Source organism: Psittacula echo, assembly GCF_963264785.1.
Source record: "Psittacula echo genome assembly, chromosome: 3".
In the NCBI taxonomy this organism is placed as follows: Eukaryota; Metazoa; Chordata; class Aves; order Psittaciformes; family Psittacidae; genus Psittacula; species Psittacula echo.
The window spans coordinates 4,271,657-4,293,013 of NC_137736.1; positions in this window are offsets into that span (position 1 = coordinate 4,271,657).

A 21,357-nucleotide genomic window follows, 5' to 3' on the forward strand; every position below is an offset into this window, starting at 1 on the left:
GAAAATCTAGCCCTGGGCCTGTGTCCTTGACAGGCTTGAGTTTTGACATATGAGGTGTGTAAGCCCCAGCTCGGTGGGGAAGAGGTAAGGGCCATCACAGGGGCTTTGGGGCCTCACATGGTGACTCTGCTCCCATTTCTGTGGAAAGAGACCCTGCATCTTCAGGGTGCTGGGGAGGCCCTGGGAGGACTATGGACATGAAGGGAAGAGCACACTGATCACCATCAGCCTGGCAAGAGCCGGGATGAGAGGAAATATACGTGTTGGGGTAGGTGAGGGGGATGGCAGGATGCAGGAGCACCTGGTATGAATATGATCTCAAGTCATGCTTACTGTGCAATGAACCCCCTGGCTCTAACTTACTTTTGTCTGGCTGTAAAGAAGAATCAGCCCCTACTAACTCAGGCTGGCCACCCAGCTCTTGCTCTGAATCTGTCACCAGGCTGAGTCCTCCAGCTCCATGAATTTCATGACATGGACTGCAGTCTGGGTTTCACCTGAGAAGCTCAGAATTTATTGGAAAAGAAATACATTTTTGGCCCTTACATAGACGTATCTGAAATACATGAACTTTCCATACTGTGAAAGGGGGCGGGCAACTTAAAAGAGCCAGGTAGTTATTATTTTAAGTTTACTTTTTAGCAATCTCGGGAATTTTGAGGCTTGACATATAGTTGGGGTTTTTAACATTCAGAGGTGATGGTGACACATCTTTCAAACTCTTGATACATCACTGTGGAAAAAGCAAGACATGAAGAGGCCACGTCCTGCCCTTTGCATGTGTTAGGTGTATCTGGAGCCACATCTTGGAAGTGAAAGGCATTACTTCTGGTAAACAGGAGGTGTACTTCTGGCCTCTGGATCTGGCAGAGTGCTTCTCATCTCACGTTTTCTTTATGTCAGCTCATGTAACCACAATTACCAGGCACTGGTGGCTCTTATCCCAATCCGGTATCTGACATCTGCGCAGAAGCCTGAAATCCCAAATATGTTGGTGTGAATCTGTGCGAGTCCTCTGGTTGTGGGAAACCCATTTTTTGTTTTATTTGGGGGATTTATTTCCCTTTTTGTTCCGGATCAGGTGCACAGCACAGGCCTGGTTCCCACAAGGGAGAGGAAGCAGTTTCTTGGTGTTCCCTCTCCTGGGCAGTAATTACAATTTGTCAGGAATGCAGTTGATTTTGTAACTCAACATTTCCCCACAGCACAGTTGTGCAACACCTATGCAAATATTTGTTCCTGTTAAATGCTTGGAAAATAGTAAAAAACATAGTGGAGATCGGAATAGGCCGAAAGTGCTCACAAAAACAAAGCCATTGCTTTCCCATCCTTGAACCTGGTCCATTAAAGTCATCAGTAAGAATTCCATTGACTTCTATAGAAATCATTCCATATATTTGTAGTTCCTGGAAGATGCTACATCAACAGCTCTAATCTTTTTATGGTGGCACAGTAGAGGCAAACCAAGGCTGTCATCATTGCATCATTGCCTAAGTATAAACCTTCAGGGACAGCAGCTGGGCATCAACACAGACCTAGGTTCCCGTGCTCCCGCAGTCACTGGAATGAAAGGAATAATAAAGGAGTGAAAGTAATTTTTTCCTGATTAAGTTTGTACTGAAGCTTCTTTTCATGGTGCCATGCTACTACAATTTATACCGTCCTTTGTACTCTGTCAAACAGCCACAAAGGAGAGATTAACATGACAGATACAGCAGTGGTAGTGACTACTTTCAGGGCCCCTTTTAAGTCCTTAACAGTGAGCATTTGGAGCAGAACAAAACGTGAAATCTGGTAGTTGCAACCCAGGATTTCTTGTATGCAGGAAATATGCATTGTTCTGCATACTTCTTATGCAAAACAGTGGCAACAAAGTTAGAAAATGGGAATTAAAGCAAGCAGCTGTGAGGGTTTTTCCTCATTTTCTTTCAAATTTCATTTGGAAGGAAAAAAGTCCAGGGTAAGAAATAATTCAGGAAATATTTTTATTGAATATTCATAGCCTGGTGGCGAAAAATGATGTGGTTATTAAAATATCCGCTGCTGTCATATGGAAATAAGGCCATCAGATGTCTATCCCCATCAGGAAGCAATGCAATTGAAACGTCTATCAAATTACACAGTGATGGCTCGTACTTAAGCTGCCACCTCTACCAAAATCCCTGCAGGATTACACCCGTCTGCCTGCCTCATGGTCCCCCAACAAAACAGGCACAAGTGTAGACTTGAAAAGAAAATGTTCACGAAGATTGGGGGATTTTCGTCCGCGTTTCGGATGGACTGCGTGAACTATTTGAGAAGTTGTATTTTGGTGAGTGACACTTCAGTATAATCCATTTAAGGGTAAAAGAAATACATATTCTTTTGTTTTGAGTCATCTACTCATTTGCATGAAGCTTTATTTATCTTGAAAGTGTGTCCTGCGTGATGTTTTCCCTATGTAGAATGAGAAGTCATGTTAGCTTTCCAGATTAAGTGATAAAAATGTTTTATCTCCCTGTGTCCCACACATTCTATAGTCTTCTAAGTCCCCATAGCAATCTGACTCGCAGCGTCTTCACACTTTATATCAGGGCACAGAGAAAACACAGTCTTAGTGTATTTTGTACCTTTTTTCTTTTTTGCTTCCTTCTTATTAAGGAACTAATGTTTTTGGTGGATATAGCACCTTTTAATGTCAAGCAAGATCCCTACTGATGTACCATAGAATCATAGAATAGTTAGGGTCGGAAAGTACCTTAAGATCATCTAGTTCCAACTCCCCTGCCATGGGCAGGGTATGCTTTCTACTTGGCTCAGAGTCAAAACCAAAATGAAAGACCTATCCAGTGGAGTAGCAAGCAGCTTGTTTTGATGTTTAGGAATATGATGAAGAGACTTTGAAGGAACTGAGAGTCAGAAAGCCAAACCTGGGAAGAGCACTCCAAAAAAGCTTTGTCACATGGGAGCTACCAGCAGCGCTCTGAAGAAGCCCACCTTCTTCAAGTGGTATGAACCAACGATGTGATTAAAAGCTTCCCATTATGTTGTTTGTCATCTCACTTGGTATGTGGGTTACCATAGGACTGGCACTACCAAGACACTGTTGCTGTTACATGACTTTGCCTGCATGCCTGAGCCACACCTGAACTGTTGGGGAACCACAGGAGGCTCAAGAGCCATGAATCTGTGATTCTTCATCCAGTTAATTTCTGAACCAAAGACTGCCCATTGGGTTCCAAGCAAAATAAAATTGAGATTCACGTTAGTTTTGTAATTTTACAACGCAGCTGGAACTTTATGGTTTTGCATCAAGAGTCCTAAAGGTAATGACATTTGAAATCGTTCCTCTGGAGCACTGTGGGTCCATAGGAGCCAAATGAAGCTCATTTGGCTATGATGAAGCTATGATCCTCTATATGTATGTGCATGCATGGAGCTAACAGCAATGAGATGAAATTAGATACACAAAGCTAGGTTTTGGCTACCTTTCACTGGAAAGAAGATAAAAATAACAGCATTCTTAAGAGTTCACAACTCAAAAGCAGTCACTAAAAGCTAGGAAATCAAACCCAAATCAGAAGTTTCAAATTAAGTAAAAAGAGATGCTATCTTAAGCTCTTAAGCAGCACATTTCCAATCTTTTTCAACAACCTTGAGGTGATATGGCAAATGTGTATTTTATTGTGTTTTAATAACAATTGTGTTTCTGCAAAAGGTATTTCTTCTAGGTTATCTGATGAACCAGGTCCTTGGTGGCAAACCATGCCTTTTATTCTACATTGCACTTCTGCATGACCGACCAGCTTGTTCCTATATAAAAAGGTGACTGGAATTTGCAGCTATGTTAATTATTAGTGATTTCACACTTGCTGTGAAGCCAGACCTTTGACAATTATAAACAGATGCCCCTGCAACACGTTTAGTTCTGCTCAAAGTGGAAAAGTTGTTTCATCCTCTATTAGAATAATAAAAAGCTATAGCTTTACTGTAACTAGTAAAACTTGCACAGTTTTTACAGGAAAAAAATCTTCATGATAAAACCATTCATATTTCCATTCAATAGCAGTATTTTCTACTTAGTCATTTAACTACGCTTTATCCAGTGCAAATGTTGAGCGCAAGTGAAACTGGACTGAGGATGTTAAATTTATGATTACTCATCAAGAAAGACATTGACCTGGAGTTACGGGGCCAAAATCAGTGGGTCTACAGAGAAAGATTGCACCATCTGAGACATACTGTTAGTCCATCCTTTGGGGGGGGAATAGTCATATATTCCATATAATAATTCCTGATCTATGAAATCTTAACTTCTGAAAACTGTTGCTCTGTAGCACTCCAGAAGATAGACACATAGGAGCGTGCAAATTGAAACAGTGATCCAGACATGGCTTGTCTTGCGATGCCTCTGTTGATCTCAGCCTTCATTAAAGCTTGGCTGTGTGCAGAACAACTAAACCAGAAAAGTCTTAAAAAGCTAAAATAACTACTACCATCTAATGTTTAAATGTTGTTATAGTGGCTCAAAGTGCTTTGCAATAACGTGTGTGCCTCTCTACATTTTCAACAATAAACAGATTGCATAAGTGATTGACATAGGTACTCCCATAACCTGATGAGTTCATTATAGGATTATATCTTTAACTCATGTGCTAAACTAATCATAGGAAGAATGTTCATGCTGCAGCTGGTTGAAAAGAACAATGGTAACCTAAAAAGCTTTTTGTTTTGTATGGTTTTTAATCCACTGATGCTTTACTGTATATGAACTCATCGCTAGAGGACATCAAAGATCTTTAAAAATTGAGTTACACAGGTAACAAGACCAGAATGTGCACAGAAATCTAAGGTTTGATTTTTAATTAGCAAGTGCTTTGTGTAGTGCAGTGAAACAAATCATGTTTGCCAGTGTTTCTCCATTTAATGTACTTTATGAGAAAAGTCCAGGTTCTGAAGCAATTAAATCAATCTAATTGCCTTTGATATTTCTGCTGCATTTTATATTTCTTTCTTTTTTCCTCCAGGACCTATTTCTCTATTTGGTCCCTGGTTCTTCCTCTGTCGCTGTTCTCTTTCTTATCGTTTTCAGCTTCCTTTTCCTTCCATCAATGAAGTTTCAGTGGACGACATTCTTTGAATCAAAGATTTACCACTGCACAGTGAAGAACCAGACATCATAAGGTATGTGGCACAAGACAGTTATATGACAATAATGTAGATACCCACGCTACCCTTAAACCATCTCACTTGGTTAACAACGCAGGCCTAGGCACCATATGGATCAGCATGAGCTGCTAAGAAAAGTCTGCAGAATAGGTGTGCGTTGAACCCTGCAAAACCTTCTTTGATGGGCATTCACACTGCGCAGTGGTTTTGAGGATCCCTGTTTAGATCAGGATCCTCAGACTTGGAAGATCACTGCTAGGATAAAAAGCAAAATCTGGTGCACCATTATTTGTAAGCCTTTAGGTGTGAGCTGTGTTTCTGCCATGTCTGCATCCCAAAGCAGCTTTCCTTCTCCTCCAGTCAGCTGAGGCCATCTGTGCTAGAAGAGCTTTGGTTACAGTCTGGATTCACACTTCACCTAAGTGTGGAGATTAATTAAGTGGGGAACGGATACCCAAGACATTTATAATTAACGCCTTAAGTAAGTCACAAACCAGGGCTCCAAAGATGAAAGCTCACTGCTTGACTGATTTACTCAATCACACGTTCCCTCTCGACCACTGTTTTAAGGGCACAGTCTTTGTGAGCTCCATGCACATGCTTTGAGAATTATACACTTCAGAGCTTCTTGCATTATCAACATCACAGTGCTTTTGCCAAGCACTGCAGCACACGCTCATGCTAAGTTCTTTGAACTTGCATCACTTCATAAGATCTGATTAAGCCTTTTTTAGACCTGCAAGGAGATGTTTTGCATATTGAAGAACATAACCTTATACCTAAAATCTTTCTGCCTCCTGGGGTTCCCCACATGAAAGGTAGTCCCCATCAGCTTTTCAGATGCTTCTATTTTCATCCTGGAAAACTATGATGAGTTTAGGGGGGATCTAAGAGGGAGCAAGTTACTTTGAACCTCAGTTTGCTGCTGCAGGATGGGCCCGCTTTAAAGATTCGGATTTTATTTAAAATAGGGAAAAAAAAAAAAAAGGATTTTGGCAGCTTTTGAGAACTTTGGTACTTTCTTTGGGCATTTTCAGAGAGAGTGTTTGGAGTCTGGTCCAATACTGTTGAAATTTAAGAGAACCGGGGACAAGAAGGGTAGCCAGCATGGCTAAAAGCAAAGTAAGGAAGTGATTAGAAGTAAAAAAGACAACCTTCAGTAAGTGGAAGTCCAAATAGAGAACATAGAAAAGATAATAAACCTTCTGGCAAGCTAAATAGAAGCTATAATAAAGCTGGCCAAAAAAGATTCTGCAGAGCAAGGGTGCAAAATCTAACAATAAAAACTCTTCTTTTAAATGCATCATAAGCAGGAAGTTTGCCAGCAAGTTGATGGGGCCAATATATTACTGAGATGTAAAAAGACCACTATAGAAGGACAAGGCTATAGCATGAAAGCTTCAAAGTATTACCTTTGTGAATGCTCATTATGGAGGGGCTCAAGGAACTTTCCCTGTTGGAGGCAGTTGTTGGGGGACTCTCTGACGAACTGCTGATGCTGAAGTGGTTTGATAGTAAAGGGGATGAGAATAAATCACCACAACAACAGGGACAATGTGCAGCACGATTGCTGCAAGTGTGCAATCATGCAAAAGCTCTAAAGAAATGCAAAATCAGTCAGCTCTTCCTGCATCTTAGCACTGAAGTCAGCCTTGTCTTAGAGATCTACAACATTCTGCATCTAACATTGCTAATCTAAAAGGCTTCAGAACAACCAGGATAATTGTTTCAAATTCAGGGTTTTTACCATTGACTTTTGACAGTAGACGACCTTCTGTTCTTGCTTGAAGACTTCACAGGTCCTTCAGTCAAAATCAGATTCATGTACTGCACTGTTGTCATAGGGATTGGAGAGGAAGAAGTAACACTACCTAAAAGTCGAACAGGGACTGTGAGGCATTTGGCGGTTCGTATGTCTGGAGAAAAGCTGGTGTTTCCACTTCCCTGTTGTATTAGTGTGGCTGGTTTGAAAGGCTGGCCTCAGCCCTGTTCCCTACCCCTTGTACTCAGGGGAAAAATAAGGATTAAGGTTATTGTAAGTGATATTTTTGGTAAAGACATAGAAGGGCCACCTGGTCCCTGCCTGCTCACCAGCATTAAGTCAGAACAGCCAGTTTATATCCCATTTCCCAGGGTCCCCTTGGAGCTCTGGAAAGCAATGAAAAAGCCTAGATCTGTGCACTCCATCTCCTCTTTTCCTCAACGTTCCCTTTTCCATTCCTTGGTGCAAAATCTGCCATCTGCATGTAGAGGACTGAAGCACATTTGAGGATAAAAACCCGTTCTGCACATCTTGTATGTCCTAAGAAGATTCTGCATAGAGAGTTACTTCATCTGGCCTTTTTTGCCCTTTATTTTTACAGATGCTGGAATAAACAGACTATACATGAACATTCCTACAACCTGTGAATAATTAAGACCTATGTTGGTAAGGCTGTGTTCAATAACAGCACATTCAAAACTCTTGACTACTGTGCAGCAAAACTCTTACCATTTGCGTGGTACAAGGCTATGGCTTTAGAGAGGATTTTGCATGTGAAGATGCCGCCCAAAATGCCAAAATGTTGATACAAAGCAGATGTGCTCATTTCATCCCAGTGCATTCTGACTACAGAGAATGTTGTTGATGATAACATGTGGACTCACTGCTTTCATTTTGAGTTAGGGTTTACTTTTGCTTTTCACACCAGGGTCTTGGCATAGCTTTCAGAAAGGGGTTAGTTGTTTCTAGCTAGAAACCTTTGATAGACCTATCTGAACGTATAGGAGACCTTTACCAGAAATGGTGGGTGGGAATCCAGCTGTCCATAACAGGAGCTTGAGCACTGATGTCTGATCTCTTTGCCTCTCTCTTTGCCTCTCTGTCTCTCTTTTGCCTCTCCCTTTGTGTTTTTGCTTTTGTCTTGAGCAGCATATGGAGCCATGTAATTGTAAATGAGCATCTCCAAGTGTTTATTGTCTTGCTCACACCTTGAGCAACTGCTTTCAGCCTCCTTTACAGTCAGATAAAAAACCTTAGTTTGGCTGCTTTGAGTGCCAGGGTTGCCTTCAGGAATGACCAAATCATTTAGAGACACTTTCAGATATGACTGGATGGGATAGAATGGTTTGGTTTAGAAGGGACCTTTAAGATCATTTAGTTCCAACCCCTCTGCCATGGGAAGGGACACCTTCCACTAGAGCAGGTTGCTCCAAGCCCCGTCCAACCTGGCCCTGAACACTTCCAGGGATGGGGCAACTTGAAGTATCTTTTTCTTTCATTTATGAAGATCATACCTACCAGACCAATGAATCCTTTGCTTTTACCCTTATTTGCAAGTTATAGGGATTTTTCCCCCTTATTTTATGATTTGTAAGTATTAAATCCCTGAGGTAGAACCTCCCTCATTCCCTTTAATTCAAAGACAACACAACCAGTGGAAGGACGGATGACTTTAGCCACATCACTCCAGATGTGCTGCAGCCACTCCACGCAACCTCCAAACGCCGTTTCAGATGGTCACCCAAACTGAATGCCTACGTTTTACAAGGGCGGAGGAGAAACCCTGTTGGCCGCAAACCCACCAACCAAACCCCGTCCGTTCGCTGTGTGCGTACAGGACTGTCCGAGCCTGACAGTGAATGTGATTTGCGCTGTGGCTGCTCTGGAAGAGGAAACGCAGCCCGTTTTATCCCGGCAGCGTTTCCGTACGAAGCGACCGCCGATATGGGGGGCGAATAGGAGGAGGATGAAGAGGAGGCAGCGGACCGGGCTCTCCCGGTGCCGCAGCGCCACCCCGCGGCTCCCGGTGCCTCCTGCAGGCGCTGCCCGAGCCACGCTGCGAATTGTGCTTGTCGAAAGGAGCCTTCGTGCTCCCGACCTCGGGAACGGGGCAAATCGAAACCTTTAAAAGCCGTAACGAGCCTTTGCAGCTTGTTCGGGACGGGTTCAATGAGACCTGACCTCGTTACGCCAAAGCTCTGCCCCATTTCACTCCTCTTACCCCACCAGCATCCTGGTCTTTTTCAGCTGGGGTTGACTCCAAGGTAGAGGACCAGAACACCTCATCTAGTGATATATTAGGTTGCCTTCGGAGCTCCTTAGCCTGGCAAGTGTCCTCTTGCCGTCCACCACCTGAGGAAGAGAGTATAGTGCCCAGGAATCCCAAGGCTCAGCTCTCCACCTATAAGAACCATCTTTAAACAGAGCATCATGTTTCCCCCAAAGCTGAATTCCATGAAATTCCCATTTCCCTGTAATTCCTTTGCTTTCCTCAATTTCATTTGCAACGCAACAAAAAGCATTTTGGAGGAAAATCAAGGTGGGTTTTCATAGGTAGCAATGCATGCATATGCTTTTTCTCTGCAGCAGACTGTGCATAACCTGTAGGAAAGTGACTTTATTTCTGGAAAGCTGATTTACGGAACAGCAAATGGACAGACAGCTGATCCCCAGGGAAAAAATGCAAGTTACCATTGAGAGGGATGTGAAGAAGCTACCAAAATCCATGTTGGTGTTGCCTGACTGATAACTGGATTGGTAAATATGTTATATAAGCCTAGCCTGTGTGTCTTCCCTGGTAACCCTGCTGTCTTTAACAGCTTACATGCACGTAACCAGTACAAGCATTTCTTTAAGGTCTGGTGTATCATATTATAGTAGAGTATTAAGTGAGAAACTGGCAATAGGTCAACCAAAATAGTGTAGTTTGACATGAAAGGATTTTTGTCAGATAAGGTAGGAATTGTCCAGGGGGACTTGAAGGGGGTGTTTTGTCATTAAAATAGCCGATTGTCCACACGTACACGCTCCACTGGCAGTACATCAGCAGTTAGCCATGTGAGAATCATCCATTTCACATTGGGTTTAGTATCTTAATTTAACATATTTGACCTACGAGGCCAAGCCAGAGGGGCTGAGTGGCCAAGTCGTTGCAGCTGATCTATGCAGACAGAAGTGTTACATGGCAGATGTATCTTAATATATCTTAATGTATCTTAATATATTTTAATATAGTAATATATCTTAATATAGAATCATAGAATCACAGAATAGTTAGGGTTGGAAAGGACCTTAAGATCATCCAGTTCCAACCCCCCTGCCATGGGCAGGAACACCTCACACTAAACCATGCCACCCAAGGCTCTGTTCAACCTGGCCTTGAACACCACCAGGGATGGAGCATTCACAACCTCCCTGGGCTGTTGCCTTCGTTAGGCATGGCGACCTGGTACAGGAACTGTGCAACGGCCCACCCCTGGCTGACTGGGCCATTAGCTCACAGACACCAATGTGGTGGACAGCAAATGGCGTTTTATTGCTTAATGACACGGCGTTATATAGCTTAGATTTACAACGTCACTTCCGTCTGCTTACCTCATAAACTAAGTGTTATTGGCTATCAGGAGAGGGGCCCTATCTTTCCGTACAGCGTGATATCTTCCGGCCGCCAGACGCTGGCTACCCACACAACAAATTAGTTACTATTCTTTTTATATTTAGAAGGGAGACTGTTTTGATCTTGAGCAATACCATTCATAATTAAAGTTGCAAAGAGAGCAGAGAAACTAAGGGATGGGAGCAGGTGAGAGCAAAAGAGAGCCAAGACTTTATGAAGGCAGTTGTCACAGATCATGCAAAAGAGGCATTAAGGTTTTCCAGACAGGTCAGCAGCTCTGTAAAAGCACCAACAAACAGAGGCTGTGTTCATTGCCAAACAAAGCACATAATCAAAAATGCTTCATACTCAGCAATACCATAACAACAGCAGAAACCTCAGCAGCCGCTAGCTAACAAACCCGGAACTTCATTGCATTCAAAAGCACCACATCAGCCTTTACTGGCTTTACTCTAAAGCAGGTATCTCTCACAGCATGTCCTCAGACCTCTCAAGTTCAGAGCACTTTAAAACACCATAGTTGGTCTTTAGAATAAACCAGAATTAAGACTTCAAGACCAAGCTTCATTTCTGATTTATGAATCATTGCATATCTTAGCTCAGTGCCTCCAGCCACTGTTCAGGTCCCTTTTCTCTGTAGACAGAGGAAGAATTAAAGCTACTGCAGCTGCTGATTGTCAGGCCCCTTCCGAAAGAAACTTCCACCATGACAATGAAGACCAGGTCAGCAAGGAGCAATTTCATTGCTCCGTCCGGTACAGTTACCAACTTGTTGAGCTCTGCGTGTTTTACTCCAACAACTCACCACAAACAAACTCTAATTAGTCTTTCTTTCTACCTCTAGAAATGACCAAACAGGCTTTATCTGGCAAAAACCTCTTTCCCTGGCCATTATTGTTCTCATATCAATTCTGGTAACCGGACACACCAGGCACCTGAAAGACCCATGAGCAGGAAGCAATGCAAGGTGGCCAGCTCACACAGACTGTGTTGGTGGCTATTGGGCTGCACAGAAATGCTCTCACCACCCGCTGCTTTTCCCCCCAGTTCATATTCAGCTCACACAAAGCACGTGGGATGAGATTTTATACCACCTGAAGTGAGACACGTGCCATGGAACAGCATTGCTCAAGGCTTCAGGGAACAGCTATTCTTCACTCTGCTGGCTTTATCTCTGCCTTCAGATAGCGGTATAAAACATAACAGAAATAACCCTTGCACCCCTCTTCATGAGGGCATCCCACCCTCTTTCACCAACCTTATCCATGCTGGGGTACAACCAGGAGGGTCCTTCTGGTAGAGGAAGAGCTCGCTCCACTCAAACAGGGCATCTTCTACAGCACTTGAAGTAAGCCTTGAGCAAATCCCCTTCCACTCTGGAAGAGAGAAGGAGCTTGACCTTAATTGCTGCTTAATTTTTGTATTACACTCCCATCATTCACTGCTATTGACAAGTCAGCTGTGATTAATCATACATGATTGCATAAACCAAGACACACCACAAAATAATAATTAGTAGATTAGCATATACATGTAACATTGCACTCCCAGAAACACTTTGCTCACATTAACTAACCAGGGTTTCTTAAACTCGCCTCACCTGTCTCTCACCTAGCTCCCTCCTTTCCATTCCTCCTCCTCTTTGCTCAGCTCTTGCTTGCTTGCAGGGAAGCTCCTTTCTCCCCCAGCTGTAAGAAATATTTGATTCTGCCCTTTCAAATCACATCTTTCTCCCCTCCCCACTCCCTCATCTTCTTTTCACCCTCAGGCATCCCTGTTCCAATTAAAAAACCCAGCTGGAGCAGAGGCCTAAATAGCCTAATGAACAGTGAGATGTAGCAAAAGAGGTATTTGCGGCTTTACGAGGAGGTGAGCAACACAGAGGAACAGAAATAAGAATGACAGAAAATAGGGTAAGACATGTTTGCCTAAGAGTGAGGGCAGCAGAGAGCTATGGAAAGGAAAGAATTAGGATAGAAGAAGAACTGTGCCCATTAACCTTTGTCTTCTCTAATCAAGAAGGTTTCAGGTGTGGCAAGTTCTCTTGCTGCAAGCTGCCCATGGAGGCCCAGCACCATGTGAGCCTGTAGCCAAGACCAGAAGCCAATGCTGACAGATATGTCAAATGCATGCAAATTCAATAACTCAGATTTCATTCTCTATCACTTTCCAGATAGCCACAGAATTGTGGTGAGAGGGGGATAAAATTCACTTTGTGTTCAAGGAAAAAGAAAAGGAAATTGTAAAATAAATGCCAAAGATTCAAAATAAGGCTTTTTTTTTTGTTCAGTATGCCATTTTTTTAAACTATAACAATAGGAATTTCAAGGAGAGAGAAGAATCGTTTCATTTGAATGCATTACATGCACAAACTCAAAGCGCTATAACTTATTTGAGCATTACTGTTGAAGTAACCATTTGGAAGTTTCTAGGAATCAAGAAAGTGAAGGGGTCATCAAGCTTTTAAAGCAAGAGGGTGAGGAGCCTCTGTTGCATCAGCTCAAGACTGATATCCTGGTGGAAGGGACCGTACAACAGAGAACCAAAGTTCAGCTGGTGATGCCAGACCCCCAGTGTCTCTGAGGAGATGCAGCAGTGGACCTCTCTTAGTTTCCCCCTTCGTGCTGCACTGTTTCCACACTTCCAAGTGCGCTGTGGTCACATACAGGGTCCAGCGCAGACTGCGTTTCTTTGCTTGTAATATAACTTGGCTTTTCCAAGGAAATTTGAGGGCTCCTGTGAGCTGCTGCAGGCCGAGCAAGCACCTAAGGTGAGAATTTGCTTGTACTATGAGCTTTTGATGCTTGGGTGCCTGATTGGCAGGTTTGAGGTCAAGGAGTCTTTCCAAAGTTGGGATTGAGTGGGGCCATTCTGTTTTTAACTCTCTTTCACCAGATTCAGTATGATTTGATTTCCAGGAATAACCTGGGAATTTGACATAGGAAACCTCCCATTTTCCCAGGGACCCATGATATTGGCTGATTGCATCCCCCTCCTCTGCTCTCATCTTGCGTCAAAAGGCAGCCGTAGCTGTCCCTATGAGGCTTTGCATGCATTACAGCATGTTGGAAAACATCTTGGAACTCATGGAGAAGATGTTATGCAGACACACACAGAGCAAGGGGAGGGGGAAGAGGAGGGAAGAAAGAAACTGCAAATTCATTGCTCTCTGCTCTTGCCAGGCAGCAGGGCAATGTACTCTGAGCCTCCAGCGTATGCAACTCTCCTCAAATCCCACTCACTTGTGGAAGGGTTCCACACTGACAGTCACCAGCCCGTGATGCTGTTCTTGTCCCCTGCCTTCCCAGGTGACTCCTGCAGGAGCTGGCTGGCTCTGCTGGCATCACACATATCCCATCCAGCCGCCTGCAGGTCCATAGGTGGGGTTCAACAGGGAGGCAACCTGCTGCCTCCTGGCACCCACGCAGCTCATCTGGGATCTTCCTGGTCTTCCGCGTGGGTCTTGTGGCTGGACACAGTCTCCAAAGGCACGCACAGGGCAGGCAGGGACTGTACAATAGAGCAGCATCTGCCTTCTTTGCACAGTGTAGTCCTGATGGAAAACCACGTGGGATGGTCCTGCTAGGAATGACTTCTGTTTCGCTGGTGGTGGGAAGCCTTGGGGTAAAACCGGCTCAATGAATGACGTGCAGCAGAGTTAATGCAGGTGTGCTTTCTTGGCTGGGGCTTTATGGAGCAGGCAAGGGACTGGAGTGGTGACTCGGAGGCAGGGAAATTTGGGATTAGTGGTTCTGCCTTCAGCAGAAAACTGATTAGTTGGAATTGATGTTAATAAATCTAGCTTTCTTTTCCTGTAGTTACTCCCCCTTCTCCCACCCCTCACACAAAGACTCCCTGCACGCTGCTTACAGTAACAAGCACTTAGTCTTTTCCTAACCCATTTTTGACCGTTTCTCAGTTGTAAGGGGCCCTTTGTAACCCTTTTTTGCCCAATTCTAACCCCTTCTAAGCCACTTTGGCCATTCCTAAACGAGTTTTACCCATTTCTGACCAATTCTTTGCAATTCCTAAACCTTTTTCGCCCACTTCTAACCCATTTCAAGCCTGTTTTGGCTCTTTCTAAAGTGTTTCTCCCCATTTCTAACCAATTTTTTTTTGCCATTTCTACTCGGTTTTGCCCATTTCTAACCCATTTTAAACCATTTTTGGCCATTTCTAACCCATTTTTCACATTTCTATCATTTTTAAGCCATTTCTAACCCTGTTTTGCCCATTTCTGACCCATTTTAAGGCATTTTGGTTATTTGTAAACCATTTTCCCCATTTCTATCCCAGTTGAAGCCTTTCTTGGCTACTTCTAAGGCCTTTGTGGTCACTTTTAAACGACTTTTACCTATTTCTAACCCATTTCAATCCATTTTTTTCTGTTTTCTAACCCATTTGTACCTATTTCGAACCCATTATAAATCACTTTTATCCATTTCTAACCCGTTTTAAGCTAATTTTGCCCATTTGTAACCAATTCTCAAGCCATTTTTGGCTATTTCTAAACTGTATCTGGCCATTTCTAACCCATAATTCCGTTTTTTAACCCCTTTGTAAGCCATTTTTGTCTATTTCTAACCCATTTTTGACCATTTCTAACCCGTTTTTGGCCACTTCTAATCCATTTTAAGCTACTTTTGGCCACTTCTAATCGATTTTTGCCTATTTCTAACCTGTTTTAAGCCATTTTGGTTCATTTTTATTTAATTATGACCATTTGTAATATGTTTTAAACTGCTTTTTACCCCTTGTGTTCTGTACTGGGCTGTGAACTGAAATCGTTACCGCTAGGAGACCCAAAGTAGAGCAGTGACGAGGAGGTGGCAGCAGGAGTCACGTTTTCAGTGTCAGCGGCTCGGTGAAGGCAGCAGCGTGCCTGCTGGTTGTTGCCCATTCCCTCCAGCTGGGGATCTCAGGAGCAGCTGCACCGCCGCAGCGGTCCGGCCGTGCTTTGCCCTCTGTTTTTTTCCCTGCCCTTGTGTCGAGTGCTCTCGAGTGTTCTCAGTCACAGCACAGGGAGTGCAAGTGTCCGGGCCCTGCTCCCACAGTTGAGGAGCCGCTACGGAAAGCTGGTGCACTCCAGTGCTGCTTTTGCTGGGCTGACCTTGTCAATTCTCGTTTGTTTTTCCTCAGCCTTGTCGCTGCTCTTGTCCGCATGCGATCATCCAGAGCAAGACCAGGGGCAATCCGGGGAAGGCTGCTGGGATGCCTTCCCTCTGCTCCCTGCGCACCAGAAACCGGATCATCCGGCCGTAAGTAACGTCTGCGTGCTTTTGTACATGGTACGCAACCTGTGAAACTGCTTTATTGCCAAGTTACTGTCGGGTATTACCCAGGAGCGACTGAGAAATTTGGGGTGAGCTTTGTCTACAGGTAGAGGTGAGGAATCTGGAGCGTGTCTTTCTGTAGAAAATACCCGTGTTGAGGTGAGACTCAAATCTCCCTGGAGAAGACGTTGTTGCTTATGCTCCTGCTGAAGTCTGTTTGGGAGAGATCCCAAGCAAGGGTGGCTCTGTCTAAATAACAAGGATTATTGGTTTGGGCCCTTGTTATTGGCTGGGAAGGCTTCTGGAGCAGCACACGGGTGTGCTGGGAATCTGATGGGAGGCGTAAAGGGCTCTGCTGATGTTTCCTGGGACGTGAAAGCTTGTGATGGAAGGAAAAGGAGAAAGAAGCAATCACGTAGTTGCAGGAGCTGAAGCGAGTGAGATAGGTGCTCAGTAACTTTGAGGGCTTAAAGCGTGTGACGAAGGAAGTGTCGTTGCTGCCTTTGGTTAAGAGGCAGGTTTCTGGTGGCCTGGGAAAAGCATTTCTAAATCTGAGCTGGCACGGCGGTTTGAAGCGCGGCCCCTCTCTACCTTCCCTTCCCTCGCAGTTCATCTGTTTGTTGCGGTCAGGCTTTGCCCTGGGGTTTGCCAGCGATGTCCAGAAATGCCCGGTCTGCCTTGCCGTGGTTTCTCTCTAAAGCGGACACGCAGAGGAGAGGCCGCTGCGGGTTCTAAGGGTTGCCTCGGTAAGAGACGCATTTTGTCCAGGTCCGTCGGAGGCTGAGTCGGGAGGAGGCAAATGGATGCTCGATGACTCGGGAGCAAGGAAAGGGCTGATAATATCTGCTGTTCTGCACCTCTGCAGATGGGGATGATGAGGAAGAGCCCATGGATCAGGATGAAGCTGGATGAACTCTTACCCTGCCGAAACCTCTGCGCATCGAAGGCGTGCACCAGCTCCCTGCGCCGCAGCGGCAGCCCCACGGTGCGTGGCGCTGGGCAGGGAACCTCCAGCATTCCTGTCGTCACTGCCGTCATCCGGGATCCATCCCGGAGGGCCAGGGAAATCTCTCAGTGGGTGATGGCCAGTAGCACCCTGGGGTGCCGGGCTGCAGCAGCACCTGAGGCAGCAGCTCCCGGTGCTGATCCCGGTGGCGTTCCCGATATTCCTGGCCCTCCGTGCCCAGCAGCAGGTACTCCCCGGGGGACAGGCGGCCCACCCGACACAGCGAGCCCCGTAGGGACCCCGAAGTGCCCCGTAGGGCCCGCACACCCCATAAGTACCCCAACACCAGTTGACTCTTTGATGCCCTTTCACTTTTATTTACCTTTATTTGCCTTTCATTCAGATTTATTCACTTCATTTTTATTTCCTTTTTAATCACTTTATTGACATTTTATTGACTTTTTTCTTCAGTTTTCTTTCAGTTTTCATTCGGTTTTCTACTGATTTGATTTAGTCACTTTTAATAACTTCCCCCCCCCCCCCAAATTACCCCATAGGGACCCAGAGCAACCCGTGGACATCCCATAGACCCCAGTAGATCCCCTATAGCGACCCCCCAGGCTCATAGACTCCCTACGGACATCCCATAGGGTCCCAGAGACACCCCACAGCAACTCTCAGCAAACCAGGGACACAGAGACCCACAGACACCCCATAGTGACCTATAGACACCCAGAGCAACCCGTGCACAGCCCGTGGCCACCCGCCCGTGGTCCCGTGACAACCCTTATGACTTATGGTGTCGTGACGTCACCGGGACTGGGATGACATCATCATCGACCACCATGGCGCCCCACAGGGCCCCCACTACCCACCTGCCCCCCATCGGTACCCCAGGTTTTTCGTTTGCTTCCATTCATTTTGATGAAATTTCGTTCACTTCTCTTTGAGGTTCATTCAGGCTTATTCACTTTTATTGCCTTTTATTTACTTTAATTTACTTTTTATAATCACTTTATTCACTTTGCTTTGCTGTTTACTGACTTGACGCAGTTTTAGCCAGCTTTATTTGCTGTGCGTTCATTTTTGCTCTTCAGATTGATTTCCTTTGTAGTCCTTTTTAGTAACTTTTGGTGGTGGTGGTGGTTTTTTGTTGGTTTTTTTTTTAGATGCCCCATAGCGACCCACAGAAACTCACGGACACTCCGCAGAGTCCCGTACACCCTATAGACATCCCATAGGGATGGACGGCAACCGATAGACACCCGACAGCAACCCATGGACCCTCCACAGAGACCCATATAGACCCTGTAGTGACCCATAGGTGCCCGTAACAGCCCCCAGTGACACATAGTGACCCCAGAGTGACCCCCCACCCTGCCCTATGGCGACCTGTAGCACCCCAGGGACACCCTCCGCTTCCCCGTGATGTCCTAAAGACCCACAACTCATGCCCCATGAAATTTCTTTTTCTCTTTTGGGTTTTTTTTTTTTTCAGTTTTTCGTCATGTGTAATCACTTTTATTCACTTTTCTTTGAATTTCTTCAGTTTCATTCACTTTGTCTTTGGGTTTTAGTCACGTTTTGCTCCCTTTTATTCAAGTTGTATTCAGATTGATTACCTTTTGATTCTCTTTTGAATGACATTATGATTGGTGTGGGCTGGGTATGGGGCCAAGGGGGGGAGAATAAAGACCTGGGGCTGTTGTCTGTGCTGGGGGGGGGGGGTCTGAGGGAGGTGCGGGGTTAATAAAGTCCTGAGGGTGTTGTCTGTGCTAACCAGAGGTGTTAATTTGGGTGTAGTAGGTGGCACTTGGGGTACCACAGGTGTTAGGTTGGCTGTCATAGGTGGCACTTAGGGAATCATTGGTGTTAGGTGGGTATCATAGCTTGCAGTGAGGGACCATAGGTGTTAGGCTGGGCATCATAGCTGGCACGTAGGAAACCAGAGGTGTTCATTTGGGTATTGTTGGTGGCACTTTGGGTACAGTAGGTGTTAGGTTGGCTATCATAGGTGTCACTTAGGGAAGGATAGGTGTTAGGTTGGGTAGCATAGGTGGCATTTTGGGAAGTGTAGGTGTTAGGTGGGAATCATAGGTGGCAATTTAGCTACTATGGGTGTTAGGTTGGCTATTGTAGGTGGCACTTTGGGTACCATAGGTGTTAATTTGGGTATCATAGGTGGCACTTGCAGTAACATAGGTGTTAAGTTGGCTGTCGTAGGTGGCACTTAGGGAAGCATAGGAGTTAGGTTGCGTCGCGTAGGTGGCACTTTGCATAATATACGTGTTAGGTTGAGTATCATAAGTGGCACTTAGGATACCATAGATGTTTGGTTGTGTATCATAGGTGGGATTTAGGGACCATAGGTGTTAGGTTGGGTACCATAGAGAGCACGTTGCATACTGTAGGTGATTGGTTGGGTATTATAGGTGGCACTTTGCATACTATAGGTGTTAGGTTGGGCATCATAGGTGGCACTTTGGGTACCATAAGTGTTAGATTGGGTAGCATAGGTGGCAGTTTGGGAAGTGTAGGTGTTAGGTGGGTATCATAGGTGTTAGTTTGGGTATCATAGGTGGCGCTTTGGGTACCATAGGTGTTAGGTTGGGTATCATAGGTGGCGCTTTGCATAATATATGTGTTAGGTTGCGTATTATAAGTGGCACTTAAGGTACCAAAGATGTTTGGTTTTGTATCATAGGTGGGATTTAGGGACCATAGGTGTAAGGTTGGGTACCATAGGGAGCACTTTGCATACTGTAGGTGTTAGTTTGGGTATCATAGGTGACACTTAGGGAACCATAGGTGTTAGTTGGGTATCATAGGTTGCAGTCAGAGACCATAGGTGTTAGGTTGGCATCATAGCTGGCACTTAGGGAACCCTAGGTGTTAAGTTGGGTATTGCAGGTGGCACTTTGGGTACCATAGGTGTTAGGTTTGGCAGCATAGGTGGCACTTTGGGAAGCGTAGGTGTTAGGTGGGTATCATAGGTGGCACTTTGCACACTATAGGTGTTAGGTTGGGCATCACAGGTGGCACTTTGGGTACCACAGGTGTTAAGTTGGGTATCATAGGCGGCACTTTGGGTACCATAGGTGTTAGAGTTAGCTATCATAGGTGGCACTTAGGGAAGCATAGGTGTTAGGTTGGGTAGCATAGGTGGCACTTTGCATAATAAACATTTTAGGTTGGGTATCATAAGCGGCACTTAGGATACCATAGATGTTTGGTTGTGTATCATAGCTGGGATTTAGGGACCATAGGTGTAAGGTTGGGTACCATAGGGAGCACTTTGCATACTGTAGGTGATAGGTTGGGCATCATAGGTGGCACTTAGGGTGCCATAAGTGTTTATTTGGGTATCGTAGTTGGCACTTAGGGAACCATAGGTGTTAGGTTGGGCAGCATAGGTGGCAGTTTGGGTAGTGTGGGTGTTAGGTGGGTGTCATAGGTGGCACTTTGCATACTATAGGTGTTAGGTTGCCTATCATAAGTGGTACTTAGGGAACAATGCATGTAAGGTTGCATATCATAGGTGGGACTTTGGGTACCATAGGTGTTAGTTTGGATATCATAAGTCGCACTTAGCATACTATAGGTGTTAGTTTGGCTATCATAGGTGGCACTTAGGTAACCATAGGTGTTAGGTGGGTATCATAGGTTGCAGTAAGGGACCATAGGTGTTATGTTGGGCATCATAGCTGGCACATAGGGAACCATAGGTGTTAGGTGGGTATCATAGGTGGCACTTTGCATAATATACGTGTTAGGTTGCGTATCATAAATGGCACTTAGGGTACCATAGATGTTTGGTTGTATATCATAGGTGGGATTTAGGGACCATAGGTGTAAGGTAGGGTACCATAGGAAGCACCTTGCATACTGTAGGTGTTAGGTTGGCTATCATTGGTGGCACTTAGGGAACCATAGGTGTAAGGTGGTTATCATATGTTGCAGTTAGGGACCATAGGTATGAGTTTGGGCATCATAGGTGGCACTTAGAGAACCAAAGGCGTTAGGTGGGTATCATAGGTTGCAGTTAGGGACTATAGGAGTTAGGCTGGGCATCATAGCTGGCACTTAGGGAATCAGAGGTGTTAGGTTGGGTATCATAGGTGGCAGTTTGGGAAGTGTAGGTGTTAGGTGGGTATCATAGGTGGCAGTTTGGGAAGTGTAGGTGTTAGGTGGGTATCATAGGTGGCAGTTTGGGAAGTGTAGGTGTTAGGTGGGTATCATAGGAGGCACTTAGGGAACCATAGGTGTTATTTTGGGTATTATAAATGGCACTTTGGGTACCATAGGTGTTAGGTTGGGTACCATAGGTGTTAAGTTGGCTATCATTGGTGGCACTTGGGGCACCATAGGTGTTAAGTTGGCTATCATAGGTGGCACTTAGGGAATCATAGGTGTTAATCTGGGTATCATAGGTGGCACTTTGGGTACCACAGGTGTTAGGTTGGGTAGCATAGGTGGCAGTTTGGGAAGTGTAGGTGTTAGGTGGGTATCATAGGAGGCACTTAGGGAACCATAGGTGTTAATTTGGGTATCATAGGTGTCACTTTGGGTACCATAGGTTTTAGGTTGGCTATCATAGGTGTCGGGGAAAAAA